The sequence below is a fragment of the Zingiber officinale genome, chromosome 4A, assembly GCF_018446385.1.
Source record: "Zingiber officinale cultivar Zhangliang chromosome 4A, Zo_v1.1, whole genome shotgun sequence".
NCBI lineage: Eukaryota > Viridiplantae > Streptophyta > Magnoliopsida > Zingiberales > Zingiberaceae > Zingiber > Zingiber officinale.
Window position 1 is genome coordinate 23,890,007 of NC_055992.1, and position 18,348 is coordinate 23,908,354.

General features: G+C 35.3%; 1 long non-coding RNA gene across 2 annotated transcripts; it reads left to right on the plus strand.

Annotated features, from left to right (window-relative positions):
- The first annotated feature begins 5,270 nt into the window (after nt 1–5,270).
- On the plus strand, nt 5,271–8,396 carry LOC121969715. Of its 2 annotated transcripts, none has more exons than XR_006108625.1 (3): nt 5,271–5,628; nt 6,324–6,559; nt 6,661–8,396. It is a non-coding gene; the product is annotated as an uncharacterized LOC121969715 (long non-coding RNA). The 2 variants fall into 2 exon arrangements; XR_006108626.1 differs by having other exon boundaries at nt 5,271–5,448.
- Nucleotides 8,397–18,348: the final 9,952 nt, after the last annotated feature.

The following is an 18,348-nucleotide window of genomic DNA, read 5'->3' on the forward strand; positions in this document are numbered from 1 at the left end:
AGCCCTAATGATCATCAGTTAAACCCCGACGATCAGGCAAATTCTTGTTATACATCTAACTTATTTTATTCTACATTTTACCTATATTTATTTATTCAAATACTATTAAAAACTAATACACATAAATCTTATCATCGAAGACAAAGTAACAAAGATCACTTTATCAAAATGAAGAAACACGCATATATATAAAATGTTAGTATGATAAAATTTAGAAATGAACACATATCAGTACAAGGATGGTACAGGGAAGATCAACAAGAACCCTTACGAAAATATTGGATTTATTACAATTAATCAGAATGTACTGTACGATAATAAATCACAAATACGAGTGCCTCCAACTACACTGATCTAGATCTGCACAAACAACATTACAAATTTATATAATACCTTACAATAATAAATCAAAAATTAAATTAGGGAATATAAACCCATAGCAGACATCTACAGTCGCGGCCACCGGGGTCAGCCACGACCATCGGGGGAATCCGCCGCCACCGGGGGAATACGAGGCCACCGGGGGCAGTCGCGGCCACCGAGGGCAGCCGTGGCCACTGGGGGCATGCTGCAAACGACCATCGAGACCAGCCGCAGCCAGTCTCGGCCACTTGGCTAGGGCCAGGCGTGGCCACACTCGGCCAGGGCCGGCTATGCACGGCAATGCGCGGCCAGCCGCGACCACGCGCGGCCATCCGCGGCCATGCGCGGCCAGGGCCGGCCACGCGCGGCCAGGGCCGACCACGCACGATCAGGGCCAGCCACACGCGGTGACATGCGGGCAGGGCTAGCCATGCCGACCTGCCGCGTCAATGCACGGCCATACGTGGCCACGTGTGGCCCACGCGCGGCCAAGCGAGGCCACACACTACCAGGCGAGCCCATGCGCGGCCCCCACGGCCAAGCAAGGCCAAGCTCGAGCTGCAGCAGGCTGAGAGGGGAGAGGGGAGAGAAGTACCTTGCGCTGCCCCGGAGATAGCTGTCGCCGCTGAGAGAAGAAGTTACGAGTAGATGTGGCGAAGGAAAGATAGTAGATCTGGCAAAGGAAAGATGTGGCGAGTAGACCTAGTTTTAGGGGTTTTTTTGCAACGAATCCAAGATTCGTCGCCAAATCTGGGTGAATCCAGGATTCGTCCAAGATTCTAAAAAATAATAAATTAAAATAAATCAATCGGAATCTCTAAATATCGACTTACAGATGTCAGAATTTCATGAAACAAGTTTCTTTGAATTTCTAATTTTCTGTTGATCATAAATATGTCCTCGTCGATAATTTTAACATAACACATTGAGTGTGGTGAATTTTTACATGAATATAACCTAATTCATGTTAAAAAAATCATCACTCTCAAAATATTAGGTTAGAATTATGGATGAGGATATTTTTACGATCATGAGAACGATACGAACACATAGAAACTTGTTTCATGAAATTTCGATATCTCTAGGTCCATATTTAAGTCTTCATATTTTTTATCCTTTTTTTTAAAAAAAAATTAATTTTGGGACAAATCTAATATTCGTCCCAGAATTGGGGACGAATCTAAGATTCGTCTCAGAATTGGGGATAAATCCATGGATTTGTCCCAAAAATCTGGGACGAATCCATGGATTTGTCCCAAAAATCTGGGACGAATCTTGAATTCGTCCCTAAATCTGGGACGAATCCATAATTTGTCCCAGAATTAAAAATTTTTTAAAAAAAACAAAAAAAACTTTAGAAGACGTAAATATGGATCTAGAGACATGGAAATTTCATAAAACAAGTTTCTATGCGTTCTTATTATTTTTTTAATCATAAAAATGTCCTCATAAATAATTTTGACATAATATTTTGAGTGTGGTGATTTTAAACCCAAATTAGGTCAAATTCAAGTTAAAAATCACCACACTCAATATATTAGGTCAAAATTATTTATAAGGGCATTATTACGATCAGGAAAATGATATGAATACATAGAAACTTATTTCATAATATCTCTAGCTCCATATTTAGTAAAACATATATAGTTTAATACTAACTAAGAAAGTTAGTATTCAATGCATGTTCATATATGTGGCCGAAACCTTAAATACGAACACAGAGATATCAGAATTTCATTAAACAAATTTTTGTGTGTTCATATCATTCTCTTGATCATAATAATGTCCTCATAAATAATTTTCACCTAATATATTGAGTTTGGTGATTTTTTAACCCAAATTTTACTAAATTCGGGTTAAAAAATCACCACACTCAAAATATTATGTTGAAATTATGAATGAGGATATTTTTACGATCAAGAGAATGATACAAACATATAAAACTTGTTTCATGAAATTCTGATGTCTCTAGGTCCATATTGAAATTTTCCAAAGTTTTTTTCTTTTAAAAAAATTTTAATTATGGGACGAATTCTGGATTCGTCCCAAATTTGGGGACGAATTCAGGATTCATCCTCAATTCTGGGATGAATCCTGGATTCGTCCCAAATTTGGGGACGAATACAGGATTCATCCCCAATTCTGGGATGAATCCTGGATTCACCCCCAATTCTGGGACGGATCCAGAATTCGTAAAAGAATTAATTTTTTTTTAAAAAAAAAACTTTAGAAGACTTAAATATGGACCTAGAGATATCAGAATTTCATGAAATAAGTTTCTATGTATTTGCATCATTCTCCTAATCGTAAAAGTATCCTCATCCATAATTTTGAAATAATATTTTGAGTATGGTGATTTTTTAACCTGAATTTGGTCAAATTCGGGTTAAAAAATCTCCACACTCAATATATATTAGGTCAAAATTATTTTTGAGGACATTATTATGATCAGGAGAATGATACAAATATACAAAAACTTATTTCATAAAATTCTGATGTCTCTAGGTCCATATTTAAGTCTTCCTAATTTTTTCTTTTTTAAAAATATTTTAATTCTGGGATGAATCCAGTATTCCTCCCAGAATTGGGGACGAATCCATGGATTCATCCCAAAAAGATGGAACGAATCCTGCATTCATCCCCAAATCTGGGACGAAACCAGGATTCGTCCCAGAATTAAAAAGTTTTTTTTAAAAAAAGAAAAATAATCGGAAGCCTTAAAAATGGACCTAGAGACATCATAATTTCATGAAACAAGTTTTTGTGTGTTTGTATCATTCTCTTGATCGTAAAAATATCCTCATAAATAATTTTCACCTAATATATTGACTGTTGGAAATTTTTAATCCAAATTGACTGAATTCGGTTAAAAAATCACCAGACTCAAAATATTAGGTTAAAAATATGGATGAGGATATTTTACAATCAGGAGATTGATACGAACATATAGAAACTTATTTCATGAAATTCTGATGTCTCTAGGTCTATATTTAAGTCTTCCAAAGTTTTTTTCTTTTTTTTTAAAAAATTTTTAATTCTAGGAAATTCTGGATTCGTCCTAGATTTGGGGACAAATCCATGGATTCGTCCCAAAAATCTGGGATGAATCCTGAATTCGTCCCCAAATCTAGGATGAATCCAGCATTCATCCCAGAATATTTAAAAAAAAAAAATTAGAAAATTTGAAGTCAGAACCGGACAGTCAAATGTCTGTCAAGTTATTTATTTATATATTATTTGCTATTTTATCTAACTCTATTTTTCAGGAAACTAATAGTTGTGTTGGATCGGACTTAGCCTTAATCGGTCAACCAAACGATCGGATCGGTCGACCTAACCCCAGTACAATAGAGTTGATTTCCAACTAGCTGACCGGATTTGATCGAAGGATTGGTTGACTAAACAATGGATATGCGGTGACTGAGATCAGGCTGGAGTGATTGAATCAGACCAGATAAACCAGCGAGGATAGCGGGATCGGTCGACCGAACGGAGGGATCGGTCGACCGAACGAGGACTCATCCGAAGCTGAATCTAGACGGGAAGATGGACCGATTCAGACAAGATCGGTCGACCGAACCAGGGGATCAGTCGATCGATCGGCGACGAGTCAAACCTAATCCCGAAATCAGTGGATCTAGATCAGGCTTAGCTTGGCTATTTAAGGAGGGCTCGATTAGTTGCTCAAACAACACAATTTCCGAGATCAAGAACAAACAACTGCTGCTCTCTTCAACACTACTTTGACAACCGATGAAAGACTTCTAATTTTATTGTTGTCGGTAACTTTGTTATATTGTACTTCAAGTTTTGTAATCTTTATTTGAACTATTAGTGATTGCTCACCGATTGAAGCGATCAACGATGGCGGGCCTTGGAGTAGGAGTCGTCACACGCGCCGAACCAAGTAAAAGAAATTGTGTTAGCATTGCTTTTGTCTTGTTCTTTATTTCGTTGCATTACATTGAGTTTTCTGAAACGAACGAATTAGCCACGAATGCTATTCACCCCCCCCCCCCAAGCACGTCATCGATCCTACAGTTTCTATTTTTTTTGTCAATCTAATGTATGCTATATTACATGTTGGCACTTGAGCGGAGCTTGGACGATCGAGTAATACGTGTAAACATTGGTAGAGGGGAGGCTATGGCATGCTTTTTGATATTTAAAAACTAAAATATTATTTGTCAGAAGGATTTTGGCGACAAGATATCATTACTTGTATCAATTTATTTTTGGTAGTTGTTGTTTACTTTACAGTAATGTACTCTTTAAGCATCCAAATTGTAAGACAAGAAGTGACTAAATAGAGTTTCAGTTACAGTTAATATGGTTTGCTACAAGTTTGTATATTTTTTTTTCTTTAAGTTTGTATATATAAGAAGTGATCATTTAAATTGGGATGATATATTTATGTTTTTAGAAAATAGTTTATTGTATATATGTTTGTTGACAATAGTTTATTATTTTCTAGTGTGGGTTGAGAAATGACAACAGTTAAAATAATATGTTGAGAAATGACAACATTTAAAATGGACAAACGACAACAGTTAAAAATCATTGTCTTAGACTCAAAAAAAAATCATCAAAATTTGATGCGTGCACTTGAAATAAAACAGTAAAAATCCATTCACTACAAGAAAAATAGTCTATTAGGACATTTTCTTTATAACACTTATTATAAAATGTCATTATAAACTCTTTATAGCGACATTTATTAAAATTAATTAATTTTAAAAATATAATATTTGATTAGATCCTTTATCATGGCACATTTTATAAATGTCACCATAAATAATAAATAAATTAATCTAAAGGATTAGAAATAACACTACATCAACAACTCCCTCGTGTACGTGTTTAACCTAGAGTCTTTTCCCAAAGAGAGGTGTCCCTTCTCCGTCTCCGCCGCCCTGCGCGTCTCCGCCGCTGCGCCCGCGCGTCTCCGCCGCTGCGCCACTCGCGTCTCCTTCGCTGCCGCACCCAGTCTACGCCACTGCGCCCCGTCTCTACCGCCACACCCTGTCTCTACAGCCGCTTCACCCCGTATCATCTGCCGCTTCCCTCTCCGCAGCGAAATCGGAGGTAGTGATCATCGGCTGCAGTTCTTTCTTCTTTTCCTACAAGAATAAAGGAGATAAAGAAGGGTGACTACTGTGTATACAAAGATGAGCTTTTTCGCACGCCGCAGTTCTCCCATTTTTCACAAGCCACGGTTCCCCTCTTTTCAGTACTGCATCGAAGTCACCATTCATCTTCTTTTAGGTTTCTCCCTCTTTTTCTAACAATTAGAATAATTGTTGCTTCATGAATCCTTGCATCAGTTAATGCCTTAGTCTAACTAATCCCTATGTAGCTTGAAGACCTAATAATAGAATATGATTCTATTATTATGCATGTTATTAAAACCTTTTTACATCATCTATTACTTAGAATCCTTGCTTCATGAATCCTTGCTTCACTAAATGAATCCTTGCTTCATGAATCATCGCTTCAGTAAATGAATCTTGCCTGTTAGGAAATGTAATATATTTTCTAAAATTTATAGTTCTAAATGCAACTTTTGGTTAAAGTTTTGAACTTTGGATGTCTCTATAACAAGGAGTAGATCTTCCTTCATGGCGATTGATATCTGTGTTAAGTTAGAAAGGTGTTTTTTCCTTCTTGTATCCAATTTTGCAAAATTTGTAGTCTCGATTCTTAATTTAGTGGTAATTTGTATTCATTAATCTAACACCTTTGTGAAATAATCCTGCGTTTCTTTTCTTAGCTTAATTTTTTTACTTTGTCTATGTTGACCTTGTTAATCTTGTTTCCAATAGATTAAGGTTGTAATTTCATTGACAGTATTTCTCTTGGTTCTCATATGAATGATTTCTTCTATACATGGTCATCCTATTTACAAATAATTACAATAGAAACAAATATCTTGACTCATATAGTGGAGATCTTTTTTGTAGATCCTTTCACCAGTGATGACATCTTCGTTAGAACAATGAATGAAAGAGTTCAATGAAGCATGAAGGCTTTCTAAGGAAAGCAGTGTTATGCTTTCTGAAAGGGCTCTTTGCCTTCATCTGGGCTTGAGACCCAATGCCAATATATTGACTGCAATGAGGAGGAAGATAACAATTCTCCATACCAGACTAGAGAACTTGGAGTCGCTTCTTTCAAAGCTTCCTAGCTTATAGCCAATGTAAGTGTTTGCTGCTCCTTTCAGTGTTATATTATTCTAAAATGATACTATATTTTTTTTCTTTATTCAAAACTTTGGTTCTCTTCCTCTCCTTCATTTAGTGTAGGTAATTTAGGAACTATGAAAACTCTTTCAAGAGATAAGAGATAACTTCAACCTAGGATGCAATTCTTTGGAAGGGACAAAGAGATAGTTTCTATGTAATGATCCATTGTATCTGGTCAGTTACAAGTTTCTTCTCTGTATGCTGCTACATTACTTACAATCATTGTTTTGTTTAATTCCAATATAATTTGCTCGATAATATCTATCTTGTGCAGGTCAAAGTTTACATTTTTTTCCCTCACAAGGCATTGTTAAAGGATCTTGGAAACTAGATTGCTTTACTTTATTCATTATGAACTCAGTTTTATCCATTAATTGCTTTTAGGTATATTACCTATTTTTTGTGCATCCTAATTGCCTTCTTAATCCAGAAAGGATAAGGAGCAAGGAAAAATCAAAGGTAGTAATATTTTTTTATTTAGAATATATTTTGATTCAAATCATATATAGATTTTTATTTTGTGCATCATGTGTATATCAATATATTAGGAAGGGAGCAAAAAAAAAAAAATAAAGTTACTAGAAAACACAAGATAATGCATCATATCACTGAAAGGATATCTTTTGCACAAGTGCAACACAAATTAGTAATTCTTTTTATTCATCTTATAATTCTATACAAGGTTTAGTATCCCCAAACTTTGTAAATGGTAGAGTATGTCTTTTGCACATTAACCACAAGAAAATTTCTAGTTTTCTTTCTAAATGTCTATTGCATGGTAGAGTAATATGTTTGCACATTTTTTGGTAGAGTTGCACAAGTTTTAGTATCACCAAGTACATGTTTATCACCTTTTGCTTATTAGTTTTATTGTAGTCATTGAAGGTGAAAAGCATCCTCATTAGATTGGGATGAACTTGAATATTTGCAGAAAGAAAAGGGTCATCCTTTATTTGATTTATAGGGAGAAGTTCCTAGTTATGTCATATGCGATCATGTGCCAAATATGTAAGTTTACATCCCTTTAAGCTATTAAAATTTATAGTTATGATTCATAGATATAGTCTGCACTTGATTAGAGTAGATCAAATTTAGGGTTAGAGTTGTTCTCTTTCAAGTTCTCTAGAGGCTGCATGTTTGATGTGCTGGAGTAGCCTCTCCTCCCCTTTTCTATAGCTTCACCTCCTTCCTTTAATCATGTTCTCTATTCTTCTAGGCATTGACATCCGATATATCAGCTGCTTCATAAACTAATTGTAGTAGATTTCCATTTTTATGTGAAGAAACACCTTCAGTCCTCTCTTATTCTTAAGGAGCTATGAACATTGGTTCGAACCTGGAAACCATAATGTTCCCTGAACCAGTGGCTACTGCTTGCTCTTCAAGCATCAAAAAACATGCTTCTGTTGATTAGCTTTTTGTCTTCATTGTTTTATTTCACTAGAGGAATTTTTTTGTAGCCGATCGACAAATTGCCAGAAAACATGCTTATGATATTTAATCTTTATCATTATTTCTATTAACTTTTTGTCTTCATTGTTTTATTTCACTAATACAAATTTATTCATTGTATTTGTAGGTGATAGGTACTTGGATTTTGTGAAGCAATACGACAGTTGAAGATGGTCTGCCTAGTTAGTTTTTATTTTATAAGACTGTTCTAAAACTTAATATTTTGAGTGTAGTGTGTTGTTAGTTTTGGATGTAAAGAACTTGTCGTTAGTTTGCGTTTGTAACTTTGACTCAAATATTTGTTGATGAATTTAGATTATCTATTTGCACTTTAAATTATATTTTATAATTTTTTTCTATTCTAAATAGTGGATGGATTGTGATGATGTGCAATATTAAATTCATGTTATATATTCTATATAAATATTAATAATCATTTTAAATATATTTATAAATTATTATAATGATAGTTGTTAATGTCATAATAGATTAGTTAATGTGACATTTAAAATAATTTTATAAATTATCTGTACTGACATTTTTTATTGTCCTTATAAAAAATATAAATATCATAATAAATGAGTTTTTGTGACATTTAGCTTTATCACTGTTATGATGATAACACGACATATATAAATGTCCTTAAAAATTATTTTTCTTGACATTTTAGAGTGTCGTTATATCTTTAAATTATGACACTTTTGATGTTAGCATTGATATTGTATAACAACGTTAAAAAATGTCAGGAAATGGAGGAGGGTCTAAGACGACATCACTTTATAGGGCGTTTTTGGTAGATGTCACCAAAACATTAATGTCACCATAAATATGTTATAAGGACATTTATGTGTGTCATAATAGACTAATTTTCTTGTAGTGATTGTTAAAGATCCAAAAATACAGTTATAAATTGATGCGTTGTGAAAGATATGAATGCTCAAAGAAAATGGTTTAAAATCATTGTCTTTTTACTTTAAACACAATTGTTATAAAATGTTGTCATTTTAGAACAAAAACCGTTGTCTCTTTACCACATACACAACGGTTCAGCTTAAAATACAACGGTGAAAAATCGTTGTGTTTTAGGTGAAGAGACAACGATTTTTAATTGTTGTCTTTGAGCTCTCTTTCTCAATGCATGGATTTACAACGATTTTTTGAAGTCTTTTACAATGATTTTTCACTGTTGTCTTTTAACAAATTTGTTGTAGTGTAGGTATTGTTTCCGCACTGCAAGGGTATCTCCATCTCACTGTCATTGCATCCATTACGATTGTAAGAGTTTCCTTAACTCTTTCTCTTGGTACAACATTTGATGGATGCGTGTAGATTAAAGTGTTTCTGAGATCCTTCTCTTCTTTTTTTGGTCAAATTGTTTGAGATTAGGGATATTTCTCTTGCTAATTACTTATGCAGTCTATGAGTGGACTGTAGAATGTGTTTCTAAAGCGTAGCAATTTGTCCAGAAGATTGCATGACAGTTTATCGTCGGTTGATGGTTAATATGATTTTTGAACACTTTTGGAATTATGTATAGCTTCGACAAACCATTAAAATGTTGTTTTGCCTACAGAGACATCCAAAAACATACAAGGCAAGCTAGTTTGCTGAAGTACTAATGCCTTGCTTTTGTCTGCACATCATAAAGATTTGTTTTAGGAGCTTTATAGGATTGTTATCATTGTTCCTTATAAGATTTTATTTGACTATATTGATGCGATCGAGTGATATATGATTTTAACTATTAAATTTCACACTTGTCATACAACAACAAGCATTGTTAATCCCAATTGCTCGGGGTCAGCTAGTGGATTTAAATAATCATTTTAGGATAAAAACTTCTTAATGCTTCTTATCCATTCTCTTTTCATGTGTCATTCATAATGGTGGATCTATAACAACGACTGTCATAGAAGTCCATTGGAATGGCTGAGATTGTTTTTTTCCAATACAGTTTCTTGGTGATGGGTATTGGCCTTCATTAGATTCAGATTCCTTCACATATTTTTTTTTTCTAATGGCAAGGTGCATACTCATATGCCACAAATCTTGCGGAATATCTCTCATTTTGTACATTGAAGGAAGACTTCAAGATTTTTAAATGCCCTAGAGCAAGGTGAATCATTTTGTACATTTACTATCTTTGGGATACATGATATTTCTTTCATGCATTCTAACCTATATAATCCTTATAATATCCTTCACTATAATACTAATCATGTAACATGCTAAATCATTTTGTTGTGGTAAGGTCCCGAGGTTAATTCACCTTCAAGACAATGCTTACGCTAGACAAACGAGCTCAACCAACATTTTGTAGATGCGATAACACAACTTGGTGGACCAGATAGTAAGTGCTTCTGTTCTGAACTCTTTCTTGATTTGCCTAGAATAATTATGATAATTTTTAAAATATAATGCATCTTACCTTCGAGTATTCATGTCTTCATTAAGTTCCTATATATTATAGGAGCAACTCCTAAAGGAGTCCTTCGAATCATAGGTGAGCCTGGACTAACTATTTATCATGTTAAGAGTCACTTAAAGGTACTTAGTTTCACCTTTTCTTGTGAAAACTTCATTTTTTATTTCTAGTTCATTTCTTTAATTCCTCTACACGGTGTGAGTAGAAATATCGGCTTGCAAAGTACGTGCCTGACTTTTCAACTGATTGCAAGTATCTTCAGAGAACTTAACTAGTGTTTGACAGCGTTATGAATTTGTTTTATTATCTTTTAAGATGATCAAGGAACAGAAGTTAGAAAAAAATTATTAGCATGGGGATTTAATTAGTATTTATTGTTCATGCAAATATAATATCTGAAAGAAACGATGGGGAGTTGATTTCTGGATTTGAAAGCACTTTGTGAGTTTATGAGATACTTTTTCTTATTTTTTATAAAAATTAATAATGTAGTTTATGCTTTCATCTTTTTTTTTTCTTCTCTCTTCTCTTTTTTTTACCTTCTCTTTTTTTGAGTAAATATTCTTATTGTTGTGTTACTCACATGTTTTATTTTGCTACACATTTAACTCATTTTTACAGATTAATGATAATTTGTGCAAAATATCATTTTATCTGCTATTTTTTTAAAATAAAAAATAAAAAATCTTCTTTTTGACTATTATATTCTTGTGTCAATAGGATGCAAATTACTAAAGCACTCAAAATATAGATGAAGGTGAAAATGACTTCAAGAACAATTAGAGGTAAGTTTCATGCGCACAATGAAATGAAAAGATATATAATATTTCTGTTATTTTTGCTTCTTGTAAATTTCTAAATGATTCAAAAAAATAAGATAATAATAGATTTTATGAATGATTATATAGAGCAACAATTACATGTTATGCGGCACTACATCTGAACTTTAGGGGTGTGATTGGGAAGTACTTCAACGATTGCAATGAGGAGGATACGAGTAACCACACCAAAGACAAAGAACTAGCAAAAAATCTTTAGGATTTAAGCGAGAAGATGATTAAAACCAATGAGTAAAGAACATTCAAGGAAAGAGAATAATAAGTGACATCTACCAATATCCTTTAAGTTTATGCAATAAAATGTAGTTGAGAGAAGTAGTTTTGAGTATCTCCAAATTAAAATTTTTTTGTCTATAAGTAATTATGTTTGTTATAGAAGTACTAGGATGATAATTTGTATACTTATTTTAGTTGTTTATTTAATAATATGATGTTGATTGAAGTAGATTCAGTTTTCATTCATCTTATACTTCTCTTTGCTATTAAAAGATAATAATTTAAAATTGTTGTAGAACTGTTATCTATCGCACATAAGACAACAGTTTTTAAACGTTATGAAACTGTTGTATTTGGTATTAAAAAATAACGATTTAAAACTGTTGTCATTTAGATTACTTTTAATAATAGTGGCAATTATAATAGTTTTTAAATGGCAAAGACAACATATTTTATCTATTATCTATGAATATTTTTGTTTTTTGGGGGGGGGGGGGGGGTTGGAAGAGGTTGATCGGATATTAGACATATCTAAGTATAAGACCAAATTAACTATGGAGGTAGAAGGAGAGAATGGGTGGCTTACACAAGTCAAGAGAAACGTGACGAAAGGGGGGAGTTACCCAGCTACAATAACCACAGTTGAAATGCGTAGAGCGGTGTTCACATAGTGAGATTTTCTGTTACAGCTCGATAAGTCGGTGTGGTTAAAAGCTATGGACAATTGAGATCAAATCTAATGCTACTAGCCTAATCAAACCACCACCCGATAAACAATATTGATTCAAGGGGATGTCATAGATACTAATCCAAGTAACAAGATATCATATCAAAGATCTTGCACGTGGAGTCATGTGACTGTGGTTGCAGCGGCTCAAGAAGGGTGCCTTCTACTTGGCAAGAGATGGAACACATGAATAGGGGGTGATAATACTAGCACCCAGAATCAAGTGTGCACAATGGAGACATATTACTAGATGAGGCCTTGAACTCTGAGCTAGCTTATGCCAACACCATCAATGTCCAAGATTGAGTGGTTAACAAAGATGATAGCGGAAGTGACTAGGACTCAGGCCGTAGGTATGAGGCAAACAAGGCTTGAGTGGGTAAAATAAAGAATGTAAGTACCTCGAGTTAGTTTTGATGTTGATCAACTGAGTTAAGTTAGATCATGTGTATTTTGACTCCTTGTGTCTGAGTGTGCAAGGACTTAGAAACACAAGAAGTCGAGCGAAAGATACATCGAATGAGAAGGATGACATGGGAAAGGAGTCGATGGGCTCAATAGATCCGAGGGATGAGAAGATGCGGAAAAGTACACCGGTGAAACAAGGACACACGTGGTGCATCAAAGAGACGAGAAGTCAAGAAGAAGCTTGCTTAAAGAGGATAGAGTTGGGTTCAGGTGAGCTCAACTCCAGATGACCATAGCATCACCCAAGTGAGCAAAGTCGAAAAAAAGTCAACTCAGAAGTTAACTGAAGACCCAACAATTGGCTTAAGGCACCTTGGATTTCCAAAGAAGCCACTGTTATAAATGGGACTTGAGATGCCTCCGATGGACTGAAGGTGCCTCGGATGACCAATAACCAAGGTGCCTCAGATCAGCTAGAGGTGCCTCCGATGACTAGAACAGTTGCAGAACGGATAAGCAGCGAATTCCACCTCAGCCTAACGGAGGCACCTCCGATGACCCAAGGCCCTCAAATCTACGAAATTAGCTGAATGCTGGCAGCGATTAGGATAAAGTTTATCTAGTTGGAGGTACCTCCAAGAGTTCGAGGTGCCTTTGATATGCCACGTCAGAAAATGGTCACTTCAACTAGTGGCCTATAAATAGTACCCTAAAGCTAGTTGTAAAGCACACACCTAGTATTCAATTCTACATTTACTATTCTTGTACTCAATCATTGTAAGGGGCTTCTCCATCTCCAATCTTGATAAAAAAGGAGTTCTTTTTTAGTAAGTTTTTTACTATTTTAAATTAACAACTACCCAGTTGTAACCAAGTAAATTATAAGTTCCTTATTTATTTTTATGCTATTTTTATCTAATTAATTGTGTGTCCTTGCTAAGTATAAAGTAAGAGAAATTCTAATTTTGACCTGCAAGGCTATTCAGCCTCCTTTAACCTATTCATCTGATCCAACAAGTAGTAATAAAGACCAACCACTTTAGAAGGATTAACCGTTGACTGAAGCAATAAGAAGAATGACAACATCTAGCATCTACCCACAGAAGTTCGAGAACGAATTCACGATATGGAAAAATAAAATGGATGTATTTTGTAAAACTAATTTTTATATTATACTTTGTATAAAACTTGATTTTGAAGTGTCCAAGAACAAGGATGGTGATGAAATGGAAGAGTGCCTTTGGAACAAAAAACAACAAACTAACTTTGTAGCCAATAATAAGTTAGAATTCCACCTTCTAAGTGTACTTCCACATTAAGAAGTCAACTGGAAAAGGTCATACAACTTCACAAAGGAACTTTGGGAAAAGTTTGTTGAGATACATGAAAGAACTTCAGAGGCCAAACTAGCAAGATGAGACTTGCTTTGAAATCAACTAAGCAACCTACGACTAAAAGAAGGAGAAATGGTTATACAACTACATGCAAAGCTGAAAGAGCTAATCACTAGGCTCAACAACCTCAGAGAAATGGTAATGAATTGAGACTCATTCAGATATGCACTTAATGCATTTCAAAGAACCTCTAACTGGACATTAATAGTAGATTCTTACTACATCTTGAAGGAAGTAATTTAGAAGAGTTATTTTTTACTTGAGAATTACACAAATCTTGATGTGAAGGATTTAAAGATACAGAAAGCCAAACAACAACATTGCAATAAAAGTTAAGAAGAATGAATCAGATTTTGAGTCATCATCTGACGAAGATGAAGAAGCATAAATGGTAAGAAAGTTTAATAAGTTTCTTCAGGGAAAAAGGAAGGTGAGGTGCTACAATTGTGATGAAAAATGATATATCAAGGACAACTACCTCAAACTAAATAATAAGAAAAAAAATAAAAAAGACAAGAGAACAAGAAGGCCTAAGAATAAGAACCTCAAAGAAACTTGGAGCTAATCGTCATCTGAAGAGTCTGAAAATAAAGAATACACTGGACTAGCACTAAAAATCGGCTACCAAGAGGAGAGCATTGATGAAGGGGAAGTTACTTTTGAAGAAAGCAATGATAAAGGGGGAGCGCCAAACTACGAGTTTGACATGGTAAGTGAGGTACGTGTAAGTACCTTGGGTTAGTTTTTATGTGATCAACAGAGTTAAGTTAGATCCTATGTATATGGTGCTTTGTGTCTAAGTGTACAGGGGATTAGAAACACAAGAAGTCTAGTGGAAAATGCAACGAGTGAAAAAGATGGCACGAGAATGGAGTCAACGAGCTTGGTACATCAGAGGAATAAGGAGCTACAAAAGAGTATACAGGTGGAGAGAGAAGGATGCGCGCAGCACATCTGAGGGACAAGAAGCTGGGAGAACGTCTACTCAAGAAGAAGGCTAGAGTTAGGTTTAGATGAGCTCAACTTTGGATGGTCGGAGCATCACCTAAGCATGCGCGAGAAAAAGAACGATCAATGCTAAGATTGACCATTCGGATGAACAATATTTGAGACGCCTTAAATGGGACTGGAGCTGCCTTGGGTATCCAGTAAATAAGCTTCTGCAAAAGGGAACAGAGGTGCCTCAATTAACTGAAGGACCTTGGATGATTAGTAGATGAGGCGCCTCTAGCTGATCTGAGGTGCCTCCATTGAACAGGAGCCATTGAAGAGTAGTTTCTTCCTGGATCAAACTTCATCACATTGAGTGCATCCTCAATGACATTAGAGGTGCCTCCAAGCCACCACTACAACAAAAACCCTCATAGACATCGGTGGAACAACAATATTTTTAAGCAAAAACCGATGTCTTTGAGTATTTTACACCGGTTTTTCCAAAAATCGGTGTCTATGAGCGCAGATTTTCGCTCATAGACATCGGTTTTTTAGTCGATGTCTATGAGCGCCCTTTTTTTCGTTAATAGACACCGATTTTAACAGCGGTTTTTTAAAGCCCGATGTCTATGCACCAAAATAAAATAATATAATTTTTCCACCAATACTTAGCCAAAATTTACAACACTTCACTCTTCCCTCCAAACCTAAACCTATATCGCGCCGTCCACCGTATACCGTCGCGACGCCACCACCACTTTCCTCCTTGCCTCATCTCCCTCTTCCAGATCTACGAAAGATGGCATCTTTTTCGTGGATGGAGGAGGATATGCTACGGTGCTGCGGTGGCAAGCGTTTCACCAAGGAGCTTGCCTCCACCTCTCCGTTTTCTGACCTCCACCACGCAATCCAGTCCGCCCACGGGATCTGGTTCAATAAGGTCGCACTTTTGACCTCTTCTTCTACCTCTTTCTCTTTTTCAGTGTTTCTTTTTTATTCTTCCTTCCAACCTCACCACCTTTCTTCTTCCATAATTCTATCTTTATATTTGCTTTTGTTTTCTTTAATCTGAATCTCTTATTTCTGCCCTGTTGTTGTTTTGTTGCTCGATCATCTGGTAAATCTCATGTCTTCCATCGTATTGCTGTTTTGTTTTCGATCCTTAGGTTTTATCTCTTTTTTTTCTCGATTTTAACTTATGCGGCTGCTTTGATTTGATTTGGTGAAGAAAAAGTGGAGTTTTCTACTGAGATTTGATGGGTTCTCTATCTATGATGGAGCGAGAGCTGATTTCATATCGAGTTTGATGGTATTTGTTTAGCGTTTAGTCTGGCGATTGTTGAGTTGCTTTTCTTTTTGTATCTGGAAGACGAGATCGATTATTTCTCATCTAGTGGTGATGCTACTTATTTTGAGACATTTAATGATGTCTTTAACCGTGTGTTTGATGCCTGCTGTGTAGAACACCTAAGGAAATGGTGAAGGCTGTTGCTGTCTTGGGTAACAGTGAGGGTGTTAAGGGCACAATTTACTTCGTCCAGGAAGGAGATGGTGAGAAATCTCTTGAAATACTACTTGTGGAATGCTAAATTCCTTTCAGATCTAGGGTTTCAACTTCAACCATTTTGATTTTTCTGTGAATTTGTGATCCGATCTAATTTTGGGATGTAAATCTCTGTGATAGGTCCAACCACCGTCACCGGATCCATCACTGGCCTCAAGCCTGGGCTTCATGGCTTCCATGTGCATGCTCTTGGAGACACGACCAATGGATGCATGTCAACTGGTAAAATTATTTACTTTTTCCTTCATGGCGATCTATTGAGTTGCAAGTTTCTGATTGAAAGGATTAAATTATTGATTATGTACTCATGCTCTTGTATACTGCACGACCTCATTTTAATCCTGCTGGAAAGTTACATGGTGCTCCTGAAGATGAAAACTGACATGCTGGTGATCTAGGCAATGCCATTGCTAGCAAGGATGGTAAGTTACTTTATCATCAGCTCATGATGTTACTTTTGTTATCTATTTTTACCCATATTTACTATAACACTTTTTCTCGTAACAAAAAAAAAATCAAATGATTTACCCATTTACTATAACGCATTTACTATAAAATGATTTATGCAGATTGAGGCTTCAGGAGGTCAGGCTCTCACTTATGGAGGAGATGTTTCAAAAGAAGAGGATGTGGAATCCATGGTCAAAACTGTTAGTAATGAAGATTGCATAGATCTGGCTTCTTACAATTTCATCTTTGACTTATTTTATTGCATGTGCAATTTTTTTAGGCAGTAGATGCTTGGGGATCAGTTGACATTTTAGTTAACAATGCAGTTGTCTGGAATTATACTTATGTTCATCTTGTCACGAGACACACTGTTGATGAGAATGAAAAAATCACAATGGAAGGAAGTCATTGACCTCAATCTTACTGGTGTCTACCTTTGCACACAGGCATGCATTTTCATATCTTATTATCTTGCAATCTTTTATGATGAATACTTATTTCACCATGATGACATTTCTCCTGCAGGCAGCAGCAAAAATTATGATGAAGAAGAAAAAGGTATTCTCTTCATATATATATTTTTAGCAGTTGGTTACCAATTAGCTAAGTCATTCAATATAGTATTTAACCTGAAGGATTTATATCTATATGAGCAGTTGGCTTGGTAAAAACCATATTTATGATTATTCATTTGTTATTAGCATAGACATTGTGGATTTCCAGAAGTAAATCTTGTTATTGAGTTGTCAAAATGTTGCTTCTAATTAAACCCTATCATTAAAATTGATTATTACAAGGAAGGGAAAATGCTACCAGAAGAGCTAGAAAATAATTTGGAGGAAATGGATAGAAAAATATTTCTCAGTTTGTGATTTCTAGATAAAGAAAAAATGGGAAATCATTTGATGTGATTGTTCTTTTATTTTGTTGATCCTTAGCATTAGCTAAGATCAATGTTCCCTTTGGTTCAAATACTACCTAGACCAATCAAGTGTTTGGTATACCTAAATTCTGGAAATAATGGTGCCAAAATTGTTGGAACATTGATGATTTAGGTGGATGGGATGAATAGATGGCATGAAGTTTTCGATAAAACATAAGTCAAATTAAGGTTAGTAGCAAATATGCATGTGTGATAATATCAAGGCTTAGAATTTGGAATCGTGCTAAAGTTTTAGACTTTGACTGAAATGATACAATTTCTTGTTTCATCATGTGGTGTTGGTGTAGAGTTAGAGAGGAAGGAGATAAAAAAGAAGAGAAGATAACTATATACCTAACTTTGATCTGTGTCCGTAACTTCTAACTTTGTGTCCATGTACAGAATTGACATTG